This window comes from Pyxicephalus adspersus, chromosome 4 (assembly GCF_032062135.1).
Source record: "Pyxicephalus adspersus chromosome 4, UCB_Pads_2.0, whole genome shotgun sequence".
NCBI lineage: Eukaryota > Metazoa > Chordata > Amphibia > Anura > Pyxicephalidae > Pyxicephalus > Pyxicephalus adspersus.
Genome location: NC_092861.1, coordinates 138158358 through 138172001, shown reverse-complemented (window position 1 = coordinate 138172001; position 13644 = coordinate 138158358).

Sequence of the window (13644 nt, the reverse complement as noted above, 5' to 3'; positions counted from 1 at the left end):
TTAAAGCCAATTTGAATCTGGTAACAAATATTTTAAACCTCGTCCACAACCTACAAAGTGGAGAATTGTCTACCTACTCTGGCAGTCAGTAAAGAATTGACCCCTTTCATTTGTATTCAGTGAGAGAGTGGCTCCTTACAATGTAAATCAGTTACAATAGTGTGCTCATTGGTGGTCTTTATAGGTGGGAGATATACAGTATGTGTCATTGTTCAAAAAAACCCCAGCAATCTCTGGAGGAACTCCCAGTAGATATATTACTGGGTCTTAAAGTGGAACATTACTAAAAAAAAAAAAACAACTTACCTTTACTTCCACAGATCCCTTGATCCCTCCCTGAATTGGGTCCTGTGCCATCCTGGAATCCTCCAGAATGGCCTCTTGGATAGCTGGGCGCCGCCACGTCAGTCTTGTTCCACGATTTCGCATTTGCGTAGGTGCGAGGTCGGATGAAATGGCCTGCTGTAAATGGGGAAAAAAGAGTCCCGATCTGACTGTGCATGTGTGAACTTGCTCTTTTTTATTCCCATATCTTGGGCATGCACAGCAGGAGAATAGGTCATGCATCCCAGGACGCTCTGCGCTCCCATTCTGTCTTTACCGCCGCAGCTTTTAAAGCAGTTCATTAATATTATTGCACACTGTTTTTCTCATTATACCCTCCTCCCATATCTGCTACTTTAGGCCAACTCAAGGGCCCATTCAGTACTCAAAAAACTCTCCAAAACTGTCTGGTCTGAAAATGGGAATGAAAGTGAAATCACGAATGAGGTGAAAGTAAAGTCACAATCCTCCTAGTGAAACAATGAGGACCCCAAAACTCCCGGGATGATGATATTGTCCAGTCATTTCTAGACCATGTAATGATCTACAGTAACCTCATTTATTTTTATTTTACAGCAAGCAACTGGAATAACCTCAGTGGCTTACAATAACATTTCTGTACTTTGAACGTACAAGTAGCATATTATATTGATGTTGTATACTTATAAAAATGTGACACAGAAGGTGATTAGTAGTTAGTTCATGCTATGTTTTATAACTACCCATGGGACTGTGTGTGGATATTGTGGAATCTATAAGAGATTCTGGGTATCCAGCATACAAATTGGAATTTTAGTATTTCTAACAGGGTAGTATAGACTGAAATTTATATTTTCCCAAATTATAGGAAATTCAATTGATTATTCAATTATTACACCCAGTTGATTATCCAATCATATTCTGTTTTCTTTTTGTTATTAATAGATAGGCATTTTAACACGTACCACAATCCCTAAGCATACAAGTACAATTCGTGAAATTATTCTCACCCGAGATCAACAGTTGTGTTAGGTGAAAAATCTGACGCTACAGAGCAACTCCCAGCTCCCCTCTCCATGTAACATACCAGGGATGTGTGTACAGAGCTCACTCATTCATCTGTCACCAGAAACAATAATTCAAGATGATTTTCAATGACAATCCTATGATGTCCACTGGATGTCTGCGGGGTTTAAGACTGGAAATGTTTTGGAACTAAAAGAGGTTGTGTAACTCACTCAGGATAACTTGGTGAGAACATTCAGATCTCAGCTCGGTACACAAGATGCTACAAGGCCACTAGATTTACATTTTCTTTAGAAGTCCAAAAAAGGACACAGTTCCATGTGGATTTTTAAAGAGGAACTAAACTCAAAAGTGCCAAAAAATACACTTACCTTTAATCCCGCAGGGAAGTGCGATCCATCCGGGTGTTTCCTGCATCGAGTCCTGCATCATCTCGGCATCTGTCCCGGAGCCGGCACTCCGGGCACCAAAATCTTCTCCTCTTCTTCTGGATTCTTCATCCTATATCACCCGACCCAGGCACAAAGAATAAAAAAAAAATTGAGATCGGCAAATTTTTCTATTTGTATGAAAAGGCTCGTTCTGCATTTCGGGCATGCACAGAAGGAGCACCCAAGAGCCTCCCGGGATACATGACGTAGGTGTCTCAGGAGGCTCTGCACTCCTATTCACGTAGGCGAATGGGGGCCTAGGCAATCGAGAATTGGGGAGCAGTGCTGCACCCTTTTTTTGCACTGCAAAAACAACAAAATTTTTACCTTACTCAAAAGGATTGTCTACCCTTTTATGTAAAGTGAAAATTCAGAATTTAGGTACACTTTAAGGCAGCAAACAATTAATGTAAAATAAGAACAAGTTTATTCAGTCATACTTTAAAATCCCATGATGATGGCAAACATGAAATCAAAACCTCCAAATGCCCCCATTCATTGCACAATTTTCACCCTACTGTATTTTATAGTAGTGATGGATCAATATGGTTGTTTGCTTTTTGTTGTTTCATAATTGATATAAGTCTACATTTGTAACAATATTATTAAAACATTGTTTGTATTTTATTTTAGCCTTCACCTCCTTCTTGTATGTAATTGTTTCCTGACGAATCAGATTTACATCTGCGAAACGCGTTGAAACATCTTTCATTGATACACCACATTTGTTGTACACCCTTGTGTTTGCTATACACATTTTGTTAATACCTACGATGTTATCTGTGTTTACCCTGCTTGGGTGAAAACTGTACAATGAAAGGAGGCATTTGGAGGTTTTGATTTTATATTTGCTATCAACATGTGATTTTAAAATATGACTGAATAAACTTGTTCTGTGTTCTTCTTTGGATTTTCTTGGATTTATATGGGATATGGTAGCAGTTTTGTATATTAGGTATTGACAATTGTTATTGTTATTGTATTAATTTTTCTTTACATATAAATACTATTTTCACCATAGAAAAATGAATGTACTAACCAGGTTTCCTTGTAAGCTGTATTATATTACATTGCTGTTCTCAGATCCAGATATACTTCAGGTAACTGCAGTTCAATGTGATCAGTCTCTTTAAGAGGCAAGAGTAAATGTGATTTCCACAAACTTGATTACCTTTCTTTATTGAAACTTTTCACCTACTTCCTCAGTCATTATCTTTTATCTTTACAAAGTGTAAGTCAAGGTTATTTATGGTGAACTATTAAGACTCTGATGTGTTTTATTACTGACCTTGGATCAAGACACTTGTCTGTTATACAAGACATATCAAGCACGGCACAGTCATAATGTTTTAAAGCCAATCTTAATTGTATAACAAATATTTAAACCCGATTCACAACCTACAAAGTGGACAATTGTCCATCCACCCCAGGATTCATTGAAGAACTGAACCCTTTTGTTTGTGTAAGGGAATGTCTCCTTACAATGTAAATTACTTACAAATGATCCCCCATTGGTGGTCTTTATAGGTAAATATATTTGCCATTGTTAAAAAAAAACACTAGACACTTGTGGAGGAACCCTGTGGTGCCACACAACCTTGGTTAGGAAATCCCAGTAGGTCTATAATTGGGTTTTAAGGGACAAATTGTAGTTGAATTTTTGTTCTCTGTAGCTCATATTTATGGACATTTCAAACTTGTGATTGGCTGCAGAATTTCATAGCAGACTCAGCTAAGTTCCAACATCTCCATTTCAACTCAATAAGAACGGTTGGGAACCATTTTGTCCATGTGTTTCCACAAGGCTGCAGTTTATCCCAGCATTAACTAGAAGCATCAAGTCGCCTCAAGTTGCCGTTCCTCCTCTGGAGGAAGAATTGGACTACAACCACAAGGCAACACATGCAAACAAGTTCACCTCTGGTGTGAAACACTTTTATCTTGACCATGCATAGCAAAGCAACAATGCCTCTAGAAAGGACCTTCTTTGACCCCTCATATAATCACCATACCACCCTTGCAGGTGGGGGTCCATCATGACCACACTACCAGTATGGTACCTTGGCACCAGTATCTCTTTATGACTATAGGCCAGCAAAGAGTGTTAGAAATGCTTTAGCATTACAGACAAGTTTTTAAAAAACAATAAGCAAAGTTTAACCATATATAAACACAAATACCAGGATAAGGGCAAAATAATCACATTCTAAGTTTTCCCAAACCTCCAACTGGTAGTAACCTCTACTTGGAGGTTTGAATATTTGTAAAATATTATATAGTGCAGTTATTCCAGAATAAATGACCTTAGAATTGCTGGATCCAACTTTATTTACTATAAGAACAATAGGATTTAGTCCAGAGCTTTTCATGAATCCAAATCTTGAAATATTTCAGTTTGAACGTTCTTTCTTTTAACATTGAACGGAATTAGGATCTTACTGCTAAATGCCCTTTAGTAACCCTTTTTTATAACCTTTACTTTACAGTGGGTAATTATTGTAAACTCAGTTGCCTGTGATAGCTATTACTTTATCTACCTTGAACGCACAAGTAGCTGATCTTATCAGTGGTATTTCATTATAAACCTTTACCTTACAATTAGCAAATCTCAATGTGTTTAAATGATTTCATAATTGATCAACAAGGGTCTAGGGCAGCCTTTCCCAACCTTTTTAACATTTTCAGATATCGAGGAACCCCTGGTATAATTATTATATATCCACAGCTCACAGTACATTATCATGGTGGTTCAAAGGAAGAATGCCTCTTACATTGCTGGCCTTTGGGAAGAATGTCACCATTACAGGTAGCCACCATTGGTGTCAGTGGTAATTGATCTCAGAGGTCCATTGATCATTGGTCGAGGAACCCTGAGGAACATCTGGAGGAACCCTGGTTGAGAAACACTTGACTAGTCTATGCCAACTCTGTGCCCCAAACTCCCAAATGGTCAGGTCTATTTATTTAAAGTGAAATTTCCGTAGCCCATGCAGGTCAAATGAAAAAGTTCACTTATCCAACTTACACCCCCTACCAGCATATATTCCCCTTTCATGCACCATGACCTGGAATGAAAGCTCCATGTAAACCTCAAACTGACTTGCAGAAGCTCACATTCTAACCAGGATTACTTCTGCATGGTCTTATAAGAAACCTTTCACGATACATTTGACTACATAGGAAATAAATATGTAGGTGATTTTTTAATGGGGACAGATATGGAACAATGGATTTAGGATTCATGTGTTAGTTCCTGACAGGGAAAGTACATTTTTTTCCGCCAACCCTTGAAAAGTGTAATATCAAAATAAATATGGTCCAAAGACAGGTTTTTTGGCAGCAATTTCTTGTGTATTCAACAAAACTCATTAATACATTCTCTAGTGTATTAAAAGCAAATATTAATATATTAATAATAATATAATAATAATAATAATAACAACAATACAGATGTGTGAGGTACTTCCTCTTCCCTTGAGGTTAGTTACCCAAACATTTTCGTTAACATCCACAGTACAGTTGGAGAGGTACTCCCTCGCTCTTAGAGGTTGTGTACTTCCTATACTAGTCATAGCAAAAATAGGGTATCTTGCATCTATTGCACCTATACATAACTCCCCCCAATAATTCCTGTAATTGTGTCTGTGCTTCTCTGGTTTGACTTTCACACTCCCAACCATAAATTCATTGTCCAATATTAGTCCTAAACCCCTTTTCACCAGACTGTTCCAAACCCTTAACCCTATAAGGTATCAAAAGGTTATCTAAAACATGGCTTGGTATATACTTACCAATAGATGGCTAAGATCAGAACAGCTGAAAGTAAAACATAAAGAGATATTATAATTTTTTAGAAATAATCAATTACAAACATACAAGTTATAACTTTACCCTCCAATAATAAATGATTTGCTTTTCCAGGTTCAATAAAACAGAGTCTAGTGTCAATGTTTAGTATTTCTTCAGCAATCCAGTCTTCTGTTCCCAATATTTGGCTAAGAACCCCTGGCCTAGATCTGTATTTAGCCTTTTATACGATTAGTAAGGAGTATTACTTTTATACAGCTTACTGAGATGGAATGGCATTTGTACAATCTTTTACTGTGGATTTGATATTGAAGAGCAGTAATAACAGAACTTGGTTATACAAGTTGTAAAAGTTGATAACAGTATATTGTATGCTCCAGAATAAATTGGGATCAGTCATGCAGTCTTGCCAATGTAAACCATGTTGCAATACCAGGTAAGATAAGTGTGATGACACCCTTGGCACCAATAATAATGCCTTAACCTTAAATTGCTCTTGATTGTTGTCATAATATTGTTATTTCTTCTGGAACATTTATCGATGGCACTTAAACTCAAAGTCCATCTGGATTTCAGAGCATAGTTATTGAAACCATTTGGGACAATAATATCAGTTTTCTGGATCTAAGATTTTAAATACTGTTAAGGCAAGATTGCTTTTATAATATTTGGCAATAAATCAAATTCCTTCTTATTTTGTATGCAATGTTTTTACAATGTGTTGTCATTTGTGTTGCACATTTTACCCCGCATTACTCTAATGCATACATGCGCTTGGTCTATTCTGGGGTGGTAATAGGATGTGGAAGAAGAACAAGATGTTGTGGGGAGTTTCTAGATGCAATGTCCAGCTCTTGAACCAATATATTATAAGGGGTAGGTTGGGGATAATGGGGCCTTGGTTGAATATTTTGTAGATGTGACGGAAGTCCCCAAACTACAGACCATAGCAAACAGGGTGTGACATTAAGGAATTAGTACTGGTGGCACAAGGTATTGAAAACCAAAGTCTTAACTGGCATACTTCTTTTTATTGAAATTGCATTATGGTACCATAGCCATGGGTGTTCGCAATAGGATAGAAAGTATTGTCAATGGGACTTTTAAAGCACCAAATTTAATCAACAAGTCCGCTCAAATCTAAATTTTATTAAACAAAACCAAACAACAACAACAAAATTCCATAAAATACAATACTGTGCAATACAATATTTCAAATATCTTGACAACCACTCAACCCGTTTCACAGATATTAAGTCAGCTTCATCAGGAGCAGTTGGAGATATGTATTAAGAAATAAGAGCAGAATATATCTTTGTCTACAAAACGAAAAAAAAGTAGCTACAAATCAAATACAAGAACAAACATTTTACCATAGCATAATAATAATAATACATGGTATATATATATATATATATATATATATATATATATATATATATATATAGTTGCTCCATAGGACCCAAGTTGTCCCCTATAAGCTAGGCAGTGTAAACCATCCGGGTCTGCCCATTACAGACCCCCAAACCCTGCAATTGTTCATAATACTGCATTTAGCCTTTAAGCTCATGTCCCTGAAAACCAGTTCCAATCCCAGCCAATTATTTGCTGAAAATATACTTCTGTGAAGGAGTCTAATCTCTTGCAAATTGGCCCACTTTGAAATATTTTAAAAGAAAACGAGAAGAAGCAAATCATTTTTTGTTCTTCGCCCCTTTAAGCACTGAAAAAAAATTTTCCTTGCTTCAATTTACCAGTGACCTTTTCTTTTTCTTTTTACAGAAATGCAGGTTAATGTCACGTTTCGCATATTTTCTCATCTTAACCCTCTCTAGTGTTCTGATTGTGCTCTCTTTGGACTTATATTGAATGAAATCTCACTATTACCATTTGAGAATGGCAGGCCAGCAGGAGTCCAGGTAATTCACAGAATATACGTGTCATTGGAAAAAATCTTAAAATAAAAGCTCAATACAAATGTAATATAATTAGATCTGAAATTATAGGCTCCTCTTTGTTTGTTGGCTGCATCGCTCAGTGAAATTAACAATAGATGTAATTCGGGAAATTACAATTTTATCTGAAATATATTACAGATTTCGAATTGTTATCATCATTTGCAATTACCAGTTGAATGGGCCGTCTAAGAGAGAGAATGTATTTTGCAAGACGAGCTATCTAATAGACCTTTAAAAAAAAACATATGATTGAGACAGATTTTTTTATAAGGGCTCATAATAAGAATGTGCTTTTAACTATATGTACGTTTGCTGTTGTGATCATTTAATTGAAGTGTAATGCATGCCTTCATTCAAATGGTAAATTGTCAGCTTGAATGGAAAGTAGGTTAAAACTTTTGCAGAGTACGGAAGTCAAATCAATTTGTCTGATTCTCTTTCCATAAACACGGCAAGAATCTGTGTTTTGTTGCGGGTTTGATGTCCTGTGTATAGAAGAAGGTGTGAGAAGGGGGGTTGTCAAGAAAAAAAATTTGGGCAAAGGGGGACAAAACAAAAAAAAATACAAAAACATGAAAGCATGATTAGCATACAAAAATAGATCTTTTAGATGGACTAGAAATTTAAAGAGAAACTGTCACTATTTGGCATCTGTAAAAGCCTAAATCTCCATTATTCTGTAATAGTGCAGGCGTATCCCTTAACAGTTACTAGATATTTTTTTAATACTTATATTCCGGTAATGCTAATATTTTCTCCATGTCAAAGAGAAGGGTTATGGAATATATCTGCCCCCCACCCAATCTGTGCTTCTTGAGATACAGGCACATTTTCGATGTATTGTCCCTTGACAAACACAGTAAAATACCAGCTGATGTGCCACGTACGTGCTCATTCTCATTCACTTTCCATAGTGAGCTGACAACGCTGCCTCTGCTGTAGCCCAGCCCAATCCTCCTCCATATTATAGAGAGGTTCTGTAGTCCAGCAGAGAAGACATTGGCTGAGATGACAACACTGCTTCGGATTTTAGTGCAGCAGTGACACTGTGGCCCTGATTTATTAAAGCTCTCCAAGGCGGGAGAGAATACACTTTCACCAGTGAAGCTGGGTGATCCAACAAACCTGGTCATTACTTATATCTATGAATCTTGGTGCTGGAGAGCTGCTGGGAACTCTAAAGCTTTGTCATACATTGTCCTCTGTGGAGCTCAACACTGCAAAAACAAACCCATATACAGTGAGGGAAAGAAGTATTTGATCCCCTGCTGATTTTGTACGTTTGCCCTCTGACAAAGTAATGAGCAGTCTATAATTGTAATGGTAAGCCTATTGTAGCTGTGAGAGACAGAATAACAACAAAAGAACTCTCAAAAACCCAGTGCTCAAAAGTCAGAGCTTGATGTGCATTGTAATGAGTGAAATAAGTATTTGATCCCCTATTACCCAGCAAGATTTCAGGCTCTCAGGTGTCCTCACTGTATGCAGGTAATGAGCGGAGATTAGGAGCACCCTCTGTAAGGAAGTGCTCCTAATCCAAGCTTGTTACAGTACCTGTATAAAAGACACCTGTCCATAGAAACAATCAATCAATCAGATTCCAAACTAGCCACCTCGGCCAAGACGAGCTGTCTAAGGATGTCAGGGAGAAGATTGTAGATCTACACAAGGCTGGACTGGGCTACAAGACTATCGCCAAGCAGCTTGGTGAGAAGGTGACAAAAGTTAATGCGATAATTCGCAAATGGAAGAAACACAAAATATTCAATGTATATGATAAAAGCTGACCTCTAGCCTTCTCTCCAGTCTTGCACAGTTCTACAGGCTCCTCTTTTGTACTAAAATTCCTTACTTTAAATACAGTGCACACGTTAAGTCTCCCAATCTGCACTAAAATTTGAAGTAAGTCAGATAGAGCCACATTATTTTCTGGCTGGAGGATTTCAAGCATCATGAATTGCTTTTATTCATTGTTTTTTTCAATCACTGAAGGTCAGCATTATATATGGGCAATATTTAGTGTGGTCTGCATGTGAATTTTGTATGCCTAGGACTGCCCAGTTTTCCTGACACCTACCCATTAGAGCTTTTTGTATATGCACAACTCTTACCAAGAACAAGCCTTCTTCTTCCATTATGAGTGAGAACATTTGGGTGCTGTGATGTTTTCAGTGACCATGTACCATGGAGAAGCACAGAGACCTAATGATGACAGTGCCTGGATCTAAAATAAGGTATGTAATAAAAATGAAAATATTTTATTTAAAGTAAAATATGAGGAAAAAAATATCAGCTTTCATTTGTTATCTTATATTCACAGTATATGCCATATAAATCAAAGCTTTTAAATTTGGCGGAGTTGATTTCTGTCTGGGATGTATATTGTCTCTGTCTCCCATTATCCATTTTGCAATAGTAAGTTACAGAATCTGTAAATTTTAAATTTAAAAGTCATTTAAATCCTCAAAGTGGGACATTACAAGGACCATGATGGTAATTTATTTCAACACTAGATGGCAGCAAAGACTTCTGTATGAAATCCAAAATTCATCCCAAATTTCTGCAAACAATTTCTGCAAGCAAGTATACAAAAATCATTTTCCTTTGATGGTAACTTGAGTCTTAGGTGCCACTTCATAAAGCGTTGGTGAATCAAGGAGGATAATATTTACCAATTTAATAAAAAGATTGGATGGGGACGGTTCATTAAAAAAAGCAAGCTCTCGGGTGTATAATAAAGTTCTCTTTATGTCCCCAGGAGCAGCAAACCACACCGGAGGTCAACAGGTTTGCAAATGTTGCTCTTGCAGGAAAGGAAAAGCAACTGCACCACAACCCTGCTGCAAATACGAACACAACCGCATGTCAAACCCGAGCATAAACTGGATTCTATTGAGCTGAATGAGAATAGTTAAGAGCTTTGGTCTTCTGCCCATGTGAAATTAGCCTTAGCGCAATACGCAATAATGCCTAACAGTGTGAATGCAGCCTAAACAAGAACTAGATACAAAATACAATCAGGTCTCTCAATTTTTTTTTAATGCAATATGGGGCAGATGAGCCTATGACAGGGGTCTGCAACCTGCGGCTCTTCAGCCTCCTTGTTGTGGCTCCCTTCGGCTGCCGCGGGGAGATCTCTGATGGGGGATCCCCTTCCTCCCAAGACACTGCGGAGGAGGGGGATTCCCTATCCGGTGTTCTAATGAAAAAAATCTACCAGTGAAATAAATCTACCACGGGGCGTGTACAAATGGGTGTGTACAATGTCATCCCCCTCCTTTGAACCCCAATTCCTCTGGAATGGGGAGATGTACAAAACCAAAAATGTAGGTGCAAGTGGGGGACACCTGTGACTAACACCCCCTAAAATTTAATTGTTAGGCTATCATCAGAACATAAAGAACTCTGCCCATCAAAAAAATTTACCGTTACACATTGCTGGAGGCACCTGAACCCCAATTTCTCTGGAATAGGAAGGGGGTACAGGTGAACAAAATTAGAGGTGCAAGTGGGGGACACCTGTGGCTAACACCTAAAAACTCCACCCATCAAAAAACCCCTACCCTGTTACACATTGTTGGAGGCTTCTAGCACCTAAACCCCAATTTATCTGGAAACGGGGGTACAGGTGAAAAAAATTTGAGGTGCAAGTACGGGATACCTGTGGCTAACACCTCCTAAAAATTCATAAAAACTCTGCCTATCAAAAAAATCTACCCTGTTACACATTGCTGGAGGCTTTTAGCACCTGAACCCCAATTACTCAAGATTGGGGGGTACAGGTGAACAAAATTAAAGCTGCAAATGAGGGACACCTGTGGCTAACACTCCTTAAAATTTCATCGCTAAGGCATCGTCAGAACATAAAGAACTCTGCCCATCAAAAAAATCTACCCTGTTACGTTAGAAGCCTCCAGCTAATGTAACAGGATGATACGTTAGAAGCTGGAGGCTTCTAGGGGCATAGTTCAGTGTTTAATTTATTTCAAAGTAGGCCTACACATGCACACTTGTTGTAACAGGTAAAATTAAAAAAATATTAAAACTTTTAAAAGTTTATAAACTGTGTTATGTTTTGCGGCTCCAGACTATTTTTCTTTAGTGGAAGAGGAGGCAAAATGGCTCTTTTGATAGTAAAGGTTGCTGACCCCTGGCCTATGATCATCATCTTTCGTCTGGACTACTGTAACCTCCTCCTCTCTGGTATTCCACTAACCCAACTCTCTCCTCTACAATCTATTATGAATGCTGCAGCCAGACTCATCCATCCTTCCCTCCGCTCCTCTTCTGCTGCATCTCTTTGTAGTTCTCTCCATTGGCTTCCATTTCACCTTGGAATCAAATTCAAGCTCCTGTGTTTTGCCTTCAAATCCCTACACAGTTCTTGTCCTACTTACATTTATGACCTGGTAAATAAATACCCCCCTAACCGCTCTCTCGGCTCCTTCAATGACCTACTAATGACTTCCTCACTCATCACACGCCAAAGCTCCAAGACTTTTCTAGAGCTGCCCCGATTCTTCAGAATGGCCTACTCATCCTATTTGGCTTGCTCCTACTTTCTGCTCATTTCAAAGAGCACTCAAAATCCATTTTTACAAACGTGCCTATTGTGTGCTACTTACCCACCTCTGCAACTCCTATGTAACCCCCCTAGCGTTCTAATTCTTAAACAACAACAAGGTAAGTGTTTTTTTATTGTTTTTTAGCGACCCCGAGTGTGACTCGGGATTATTGCTTTTTGCATGGAAAATCCACACTTGGGAATACCATTTGGGGGGTTTATGTACAGTGCTGCGTAATATGTTGGCGCTATATAAATCCTGTTTATTAATAATAATATTAATAATAATAATATTCCACCAAAGATTTTAGCTTGCTTGTGACACAAAGATTTCTTTTATATTCAGGGCAACAATAAGTATTGCACAATCTGAGCCAAAAGTAGATTAATTTAAATTCTATAGTAGAAATCAGTACAGCAGTTGAGAACTAAGAGTACTGAAGCTCTACGGTCCATTCACTCCATTTGTTGTATTATTGCACTCCTAATAATGTAACAGGTTATCGGGTTAGGGCCCCTCATTCATTCATTTATCTCACTTGACCATTAGTTAATACAAAGCGACACAACACAAAGCACATACACTAAAGTACATTGTGGCAACATGAAATAAAAGAATTGAATTCTTATGGGAAGCAGGGCTATTCTCGCACATAAGTAATAAAAGCATTTAGCTAAAGCAGCAGGGATTTCTCCTTGGCCCTATTGTGCCCATTGATTCTTGTGTCACCTTCAATGGCTTCCCCAGTTCCCCTATGGCCATTGTTGGTATACATGATAAATACCATTAGAAAGCATACATTCCTTTATATGTTTTATGATCAGTTCCATGATGTATTTATAGGATACAACCAGAAGATGTCACTGTGTCACCACCTCATAGCGCTGCGCCATACACTAACGGTACAAAAAACAGCCAATCAGGTTTGATTTAATTTCTGAGCCCTTGAAAGAAAATCAAACATGAATAGAAAAGGATTAGTGGCTTGTATGTAGTTATGTGTTTTTTTTACATGGAGGGACCCTTGAAAAAAACTTAGGTCCCAATTCTTCAGGGGACCCCAACTATAATTACTATATCCACAGCTCAGAATATATTATTATGGTGGTCAGTGGTAAGAATTCCTCTTACATCGCTGGCCAGTGGGAAGAATGTCACCCTTACAAAAAGATCATTGGTGTCATTTATTTTGAGAAACTCATTGCTTAGGGAAACTCTAGTAACCTCTGAAGGAACCCTTGTTGAAAAACACTGATCTAAGAGTATAATGGGCTTCAACTGCCTCCAGAAGGCTACTGAAGCATTAACAATCTTGAACACATTCTTAGCCAAACATCACCTTTCATTATTTTACGAGAAAAGAAAAAAGAAAGAAAAAAACAGATGGAGAAAAAAGTAAAACATCAAACAGAAAACACAAAAACTTCAAATGTAATATAAACTTCCCTAAGTTTCAGGTTCAGCAAAGTGGTGCAGATTACAGAATGACTAATTGTGTGGCCTGATTATTATCACCAAAATGATTCTGTTGATCCCTCGTTATAAGGATTCTGC